General features: G+C 32.8%; 1 long non-coding RNA gene across 1 annotated transcript; it reads left to right on the forward strand.

Annotated features, from left to right (window-relative positions):
- Window positions 1–228: 228 nt before the first annotated feature.
- LOC149572009 (uncharacterized) lies at window positions 229–4,673 on the forward strand. The gene is made up of 2 exons (XR_016359894.1): window positions 229–1,092; window positions 3,877–4,673. It is a non-coding gene; the product is annotated as an uncharacterized LOC149572009 (long non-coding RNA).
- Window positions 4,674–7,209: the final 2,536 nt, after the last annotated feature.

The raw sequence follows: 7,209 nt of genomic DNA on the forward strand, positions 1-7,209 counted from the left end.
AAATATTGTGTTCTTTGTGTCCTGAATTTCTTTCCGTATTTTATTGATGAAGTTGCAGTTATGTTATTTTTTGTTATTAACTATGAATTTATTTTTAGCAATTTAATAATCATTTGCAATAAAATAATAATAATTAGTGACTGCAATAAAAATTTTCATAGTCAAAACTTTAATTAACATTATTTTTATGCCATGTCTTCTTAGGCTTTTAGTCATTGTGCTTGTGTTGTTATGCCATGTCTTCTTAGACTTTTAGTCATTGTTCTTGTGTTGTTGTTTGGCCGCATTGATTAACACGGTGGCCCGTGGGCGTTGTTTGGCTTGTAAATATTGAATTGAGGAAGGTGAATATATATGTAGAGGCACTTTACCGTAGCCCTCCACAGATCCCTAACTATGACCCTTTTCAGGTAGGGTTACCCTATTTTGGAATGCTTTGCTTGTTTGGTGTTTGGTGTTTGGTGTTGAAGTAGCTTGGCTATTTTTGAAGCGGTTGGATGATCTGGCCAAGTTAGGGTCTGGTATGAGTTTTGGACTCTGTATTATGAGAGATGCAAATGAGGGTTTTTTATCTTCTCAAGGGTTTGCTTGTCTCCTTGTCTCGCGTTTAGCTGTATTTATTATGCAAAAGGCAACGAGCCACTGATTCAGACTTCCTTTAGAAAACATTCATTATGCCATGATCTCAAAATTACTCATGATTTAAGTGTAGGGTTTATTGGATGAGTTGGCGTACGGATATTGTTTTAACCCAAACAGCTTCTATTTTAAATTGCTTGAAATTTTGGGGTTCTAGTCCTTTTCTCTCAGGATTCTTATTTATTAATGGCAATTTGTCCATATTGGATTTTATAGAATATTTTGTTGGAGATGAAATCTCCTTCTTGGACCCATAAAGATGGACCAAAGTACTTATTTCCCCATGAAGAAATTTTTTTCACATTACACTTGGACCCATAAAGATGGGCCAAAGCTGAGGAGAGAACCATAGAGCTAATTGTATGCATCGAGCAGAATCAACCCTCATAGGAGTAGAGGATAGCTATTCCAGATTATGTGGAACGCCTCATCCAGAAGTGCTTCAAATGCTAGGTGAGAACTAGTAGTTGTTCTTTTGGTTATATATTTAGATGCAAGATTATACAATTTAATAATTCAACATGATGGATGTTTCTTGATGATTTTGTGGGAGCTTGATTCAAACAACAAAAATTTGCATCGTGAAAACGTTTCAATTATCGCATACATTACAATTAGGTTTCGAACTCAAAGAAAAATTATTCGTGTTGGATCACGTAAGCCCATATCTGATAGTATCAGTGCACTTTGGGGATAACAGACATACATATATATCTTCTCACAAGGTATTCTATATTGAAAAATAGTTGTTTTAGAGAGAGTGAGAAACCTTTGCATTGCATTAAAATTTAATGTGAGGAAGAACAATTGCGATAGCATAGCTCAGTACAATACACAACATGCCTTATAATGATTTCCAACTCTTGTTTTTTTGATGTTAGAATAGGGTTAGGTAAGGTGTGTTTTAGGATTATTGAAAAAAAAAAATTCAAGGTTGCTGTAAAAGCATATTACTATATTCATTATGATATTGAGGTTATTCATAAGTTGAAACGTTCTCCAGAAAACCCCTAGATAGTTTGCATCAATTGGATTTATTCAACTTAAAAATATTATCATACCATTGAACAAATTTCATTGTAAATTTTCCTGTAGGGATTACAGTGGTTCTACAATCCAGTACTACCTATCTATTCTTGTGATCAAGTAAAACCATTATGGAGTTATACATTTGGAGAGGTAGCATCATCTTCATACAGACCTTTCTCTAATGGCAGCACATCTGATTTGCAGTCTCATGTTGGCAATTTTGGACAGATTGGTAGCTTTTGAGGGCTTCCAACCACTTCATATGGTCTCTATTAGATGTCATTGAGATTTGGGTTATCTTTTGATGGCCTGCAAAATCTGCCTAGATCACAACAAGTGCTTAGTGATGTGACTCCAACTTCCTAATCAAGATTAAATGCCCACTCATATGATGCTATTAGTCAATTCCCTGCAAGAACAACCAGCAAATTTTCTCCATATCAACAATTTTATGGTCATTCACTAGTTTTGGTAAGTAGTGCATGTTCTGAGTGTAATAAAAAATGGGTGCATCCAACTACCACCCAAACACCGCCTCAAATCTTGACCTGGCCTTGAATGCATGCAATTAATCCCCTCTGCCTCCAAGACTGAATTGTTTATTCCTATTTTGTGAGATAGGATGACACCTTCCAAACAACCCTAGTGATGAAAAGAGACTACAGACATAAAATAATCTCTGATATAACTGTCCAACACTTCACTATAATGCACAAGAAATAAACCTCACTTGGTAACTAAGAGAATATTGACATTTGAAATTAAAATACCAAGAAAATCAAAATGTACATAGTTGCATATATTTCAAGATGAAACGATTAGTGGTAAAATTAAAAATGGTAAAAAATATTCCATTTAGATGTGTCGAAAATAGATGAAATGTTGTAGTATTAATGATGTGATTGAAAAAACTTATAGCATTAAAAATGATGTCAGAGCATATAACAAAATAAAAACATAAAAAGAAAAATATTTCTAAAGGACAACCTGCAACTAGCCATGAAAAATTATAGCCTAAGAAAATATCACATTGTATTCTGATTATTTTTTTTTTTAAAGATTTTTTCAACATTTTAATTTTTTTTTCGTTTTTGCCAACTGGCAATTGTAATACAAAAATAGACAACAAAGAAGTAACACTTGGAAGTAGAACCAATGATTACTTCAAATGAAAACTAATACAACTTAGACTTTCTAAAGCCAGATAGGAAAAACTAATTTGGATTTTATTCCATTAAACTGAATGCTGCTACAAATTATACCCGGCTGTCTATATGTAGAATATGCGAATATTTCAGACATCTACAGCAATTTCATTTCTTCCCAATGCCCAGGTCATGATATGGAACTTGTTATTTTGGATTTGACTGCAGTTTCGCCACCAATATCACTAGACGACACTCGCATCTAATTATATATGAATTTCTCCTGATGTATGGCTGACTGAGATTGAATTTTCTGCTGGTAGTCACTGTACTAATTCCCTGCAGTGTTGTGGAGGCTATGTGTTGTTCCAAAAATGCAAGAAACAGTCGGATCTACTAAATTCCTCCTTGATTTTGCAGTGGTGGTGGAAACATGAGCTGCCTGGAGGATGTACGTCTGCCCCTAGTTAGTTCTCGTTTTAACTCTCAGACCCTGAGATCTTCTGTTGCAGTGAACTGATTTTTGCCTTCTTCCAAGTCTGATCTGATGAACCCTTTCAAAATTCTAAAGCCAATGAAGATGCCATGTTGTTCAATGCCAATTATGGCCCTTGGGTGGTCTTTCACACCTGCAAGTCTGTTGTCTCCTGAGAAATTTTGTAAAGCTGAAACTTCATGCTTAGAGCTCCAGCTCCAATTTTCTGTGTTAAAACCAATTTCTTTATGCTTAGAATGACTATCCCTCTTTCCTTTTTTATCTTTTTTCCCTCAACTGGTTTGAATATTACTTTAATGACATATTATTTTAGGAGGTGACTTCGTCCCTGTCCTACTTCATGCATTAATCAAGGCACTCGGGTTGCATAGGTGAATATTAGAAGGTTGAGCATAAATCTAATGCTGGGTTTGAATTGTGTCTGTCAAATTTTGGAGATAAATGTTGGAATTATTTCATAAATTTGGTAGTTATTGTTGTTACCAGAACCTTCTACACGTTGAACATCTCAAAAAAAATGATCCTTATAGTATTGTAATATTGTTTCTCTGAATGGACCCCATGCAGGAGTTAAAGGATTATATTGCAGGACACAATTATGCGGTTCAAAATAAAGCTGATTTGAATGGGGAATAAAGCATTGGGAACCTCCTATGAATTTTTTGAAATGAATTTTATGGGGCTTTTATTCATAATTTAGGTAGTATGGGCACCAATGGTGTTCCTAGAAGCTTTAATTGAGGCTTTACCCATAAAAGGTTTCTCTTATGGCTAAATAACTATTTTTAGAGTTGAGACAGAAGCACTTCTTGCAGATTTGGTTGGAGCAACTTCTTAAGGAATTGATAATCTTATTATTGATGAGGACTCTCTTCTTGTGATCATTGTACTTTTCATTTTAAAGGGTCTTACCCAAATTGGAAAGCCAGGCACTAGGCAGATGAGGCCTCATCAATTGGAACTGAATTTGTGACTGTATGATATCAATAATGCTAGCATAAAGTAAAATCAAATTCAGTTTTCTGCTGATTTTTGGAGTGCATCGAGAGCCCCTTGCAGGGCATCTTATCATTAATCCAATTCCTAGGCTGTTATCGATAGGATCCTAGGATATATGCCTTCATGTTTATTTCAACTTTGAAGATCCCTTCATTTTTTCCATGGCCCCATAATCATACCTTTTTAAAATAGTTCTTTGAATCTTTGGGCCATTTGGCGACAACAGTGAGAGTACTTATCTCTCTTACACCAAGTATCATTTCCTTTGTGTAGCCTATCAGTTGGGAGTGTGAAGTAGGGATACTCATTACTTTATGTGGACAATATTTACCATAATGAAGAGCTGGTATATTATGTTTATAAAACATTGGCAATGGCTTTAGATTGGTTACTTGCTCAGATTTAGTTGTGGGTGGTGCTTCTGTTGATTTTTCAAGTGAGCCATGAAAAACAATGCAGGCAGGCCATGTGACCCATATAGAAAATGAGCTGTAACATATGTAAATTAGCTTCAGTTTTCAATTGCAACTACTTTTGAATTTGTGTACAAGTTGGCAGATTTTATCCCTTTAGCTAAATAGAGGATGTGGCTTCTCAAGCTTTTGCTTCTGATCCACTCTAAGGTATGTCTCTGGGCTTGTCAAATAATATATTGGCTAATAAAACCTTGAAGTTTAAAACTAGTTTTGATGGGAAATCTACGTCTCTCTCAAGTTGGTGGGTGTTTGTGGGGATTCTAAGCAAATAAGGTCATTCTACGATCATGATGTAAACATATTGTGAAGGACTTTACCAAATTTACCATAAAAAAATCAAAACAATAGCACTTTAGTGTACCCATTGCACCCTACGGTGTGATTGCTAGTTTAAACTATGTTGACTCTATATCTTTATTTACTATAGTTGTTTGTGATGCTTCACCTCCTATTGCTTCCAGTGAATGATGTCTCAATTTTTTGGCAATATAGTGCAGTTGAGTTACTATTTCCAGTATGTATTTGTTTATAATTTGCATACATGAGATATAGTGGAGTTTGAGTTACGTGTTGCCCACAGTGGGTCCTCAACAAGTGGCTACTCATCACATGAACAGTGAAAGGGTGACCATTGGAGGAGGAAGTAGGAATGTAATAAAATGGTAAGTGGTAAGATTGAACATAATACAACTTCAATAGTAAAAAAATCTAAATAGTACAAAATCATTAAAATCTTACATATCTTACATACATATTTTCTAGTTAATATATAGATGACTAATAATAATAAAAACTCTTTTTATATAATTTTTCTAATTATAGTGTAATCATATAATTTCTTATCCTTGTGCAAGTAGTAATTTATGTTTAAGAGAATTATATATATATATAATATATTTAGTTTTAATAATAGTTATAATTTAATATTATTAATGAACTCTTTCTAATTGATGGTAATGGATAACGTAAAATGATTATGGTGATTTAAAAAACAAAAATAATAGATATTAATGAATATTATAATATTTTAAATTAAATTATAATTTTAAATTATGATATATTAAACATAATTTGACAAAATTGCATTTAAAAATTAATAATAATAACAGTTGTCTATTTTAACAAAATGTATTTTTCGAAAACTTTATATATTTATATGTTCAACTTAGTAATGGTATATAATTTTCAAGAATTATTGTACAATAATTAAATATTAACATTACATTTATTAATGATAATTATAGTGTTTTTGTATGTTATGTTTCATTTTTTTATATACTAATCTAATGCGGTAAAAAAACGAAGCTTAAAATTAATTGACATGTCAATATGGTATGTGACATACAATTGAACATGTAAATGGTCCTACTAAATAACTCAACATAAAGCTAAAGGGTATGTAAAAGAGTGTACATAAGGAACAAATGAACAACATATCGGCTACACCATTCACATGATTCAAAATGTTAATACAATGATCAAAGTGTAGATGTTTGAATTTATAGTACAGTTAAATTGGCACTTACAGTTGTTCTATACTTCCTTGCCAAATTCCACACTCTTATTACACCCTTCCCTTGGAAACATGCTAAAATTCCTAATTGGTGCTATATAAATTAACTCAAAGTTTGGTGAGAATTGGTGTATTTTTTTTGGTTTAATTGTTGTAATGGTATGTCGGTTTCCCCTTTCTCAAATTATTCCAAGGAGGCTTGAGGTTCCCTCCTAGTCACCAAGATGCCATTCTAACTTTTCAGTGTTACACTTAGCCTACATGAAAATTCACATGCGACATTTTCCTTGTGAGATGATCATAGATGTGTGTATATTATTTTTGAAAAAAAATTACTCTCCTACATGAATAGAATGTTGATCTTTATTACAAGTAGAGTATCTTGTAAATCTTTCTCTAGACAACAATTTAGGATTCTTTCCTTGAAATGCATTGATTAGCACTATGAATCATTCTTTCCTTGAGGATTTATTTGTTTGTTATGCAACAAAGTATTCAGAAGGTTCTAAATGTGAGATTTTAACCTCACGGATTGCCTCAACTTGTATGTGGCTCCAATGAGGTTGCATTATGTATTTTGTATGGTTTCAACTTAAATGAGTCATAATGCATGCTATATTACAAATATATCCTTTGGAGCTAATTCGATCATTTTTTTCTTGTGTATTTGCATGTGTGTATAATTTTGAAACTTTCTAAGGATTATAATATATTGTCATATAGGAGTTTTCTTGTAAATTTTAAGGGAGTGCAGTACCTATCGTATTTGTAGTCTATACTTTGTTTTATTTTGATTTGAGAGATACTTGTACTCATGTTATGTTTTATATTTGAGATGACTTGAGAGACATATATTATACTTTGATTTCAGTATCATAGATGTTATACTACTATGCTCATAGATGTTACACT

This window comes from Cupressus sempervirens, chromosome 2, assembly GCF_028749045.1.
Source record: "Cupressus sempervirens isolate cs-2001-9-10 chromosome 2, ASM2874904v1, whole genome shotgun sequence".
Lineage (NCBI taxonomy): Eukaryota > Viridiplantae > Streptophyta > Pinopsida > Cupressales > Cupressaceae > Cupressus > Cupressus sempervirens.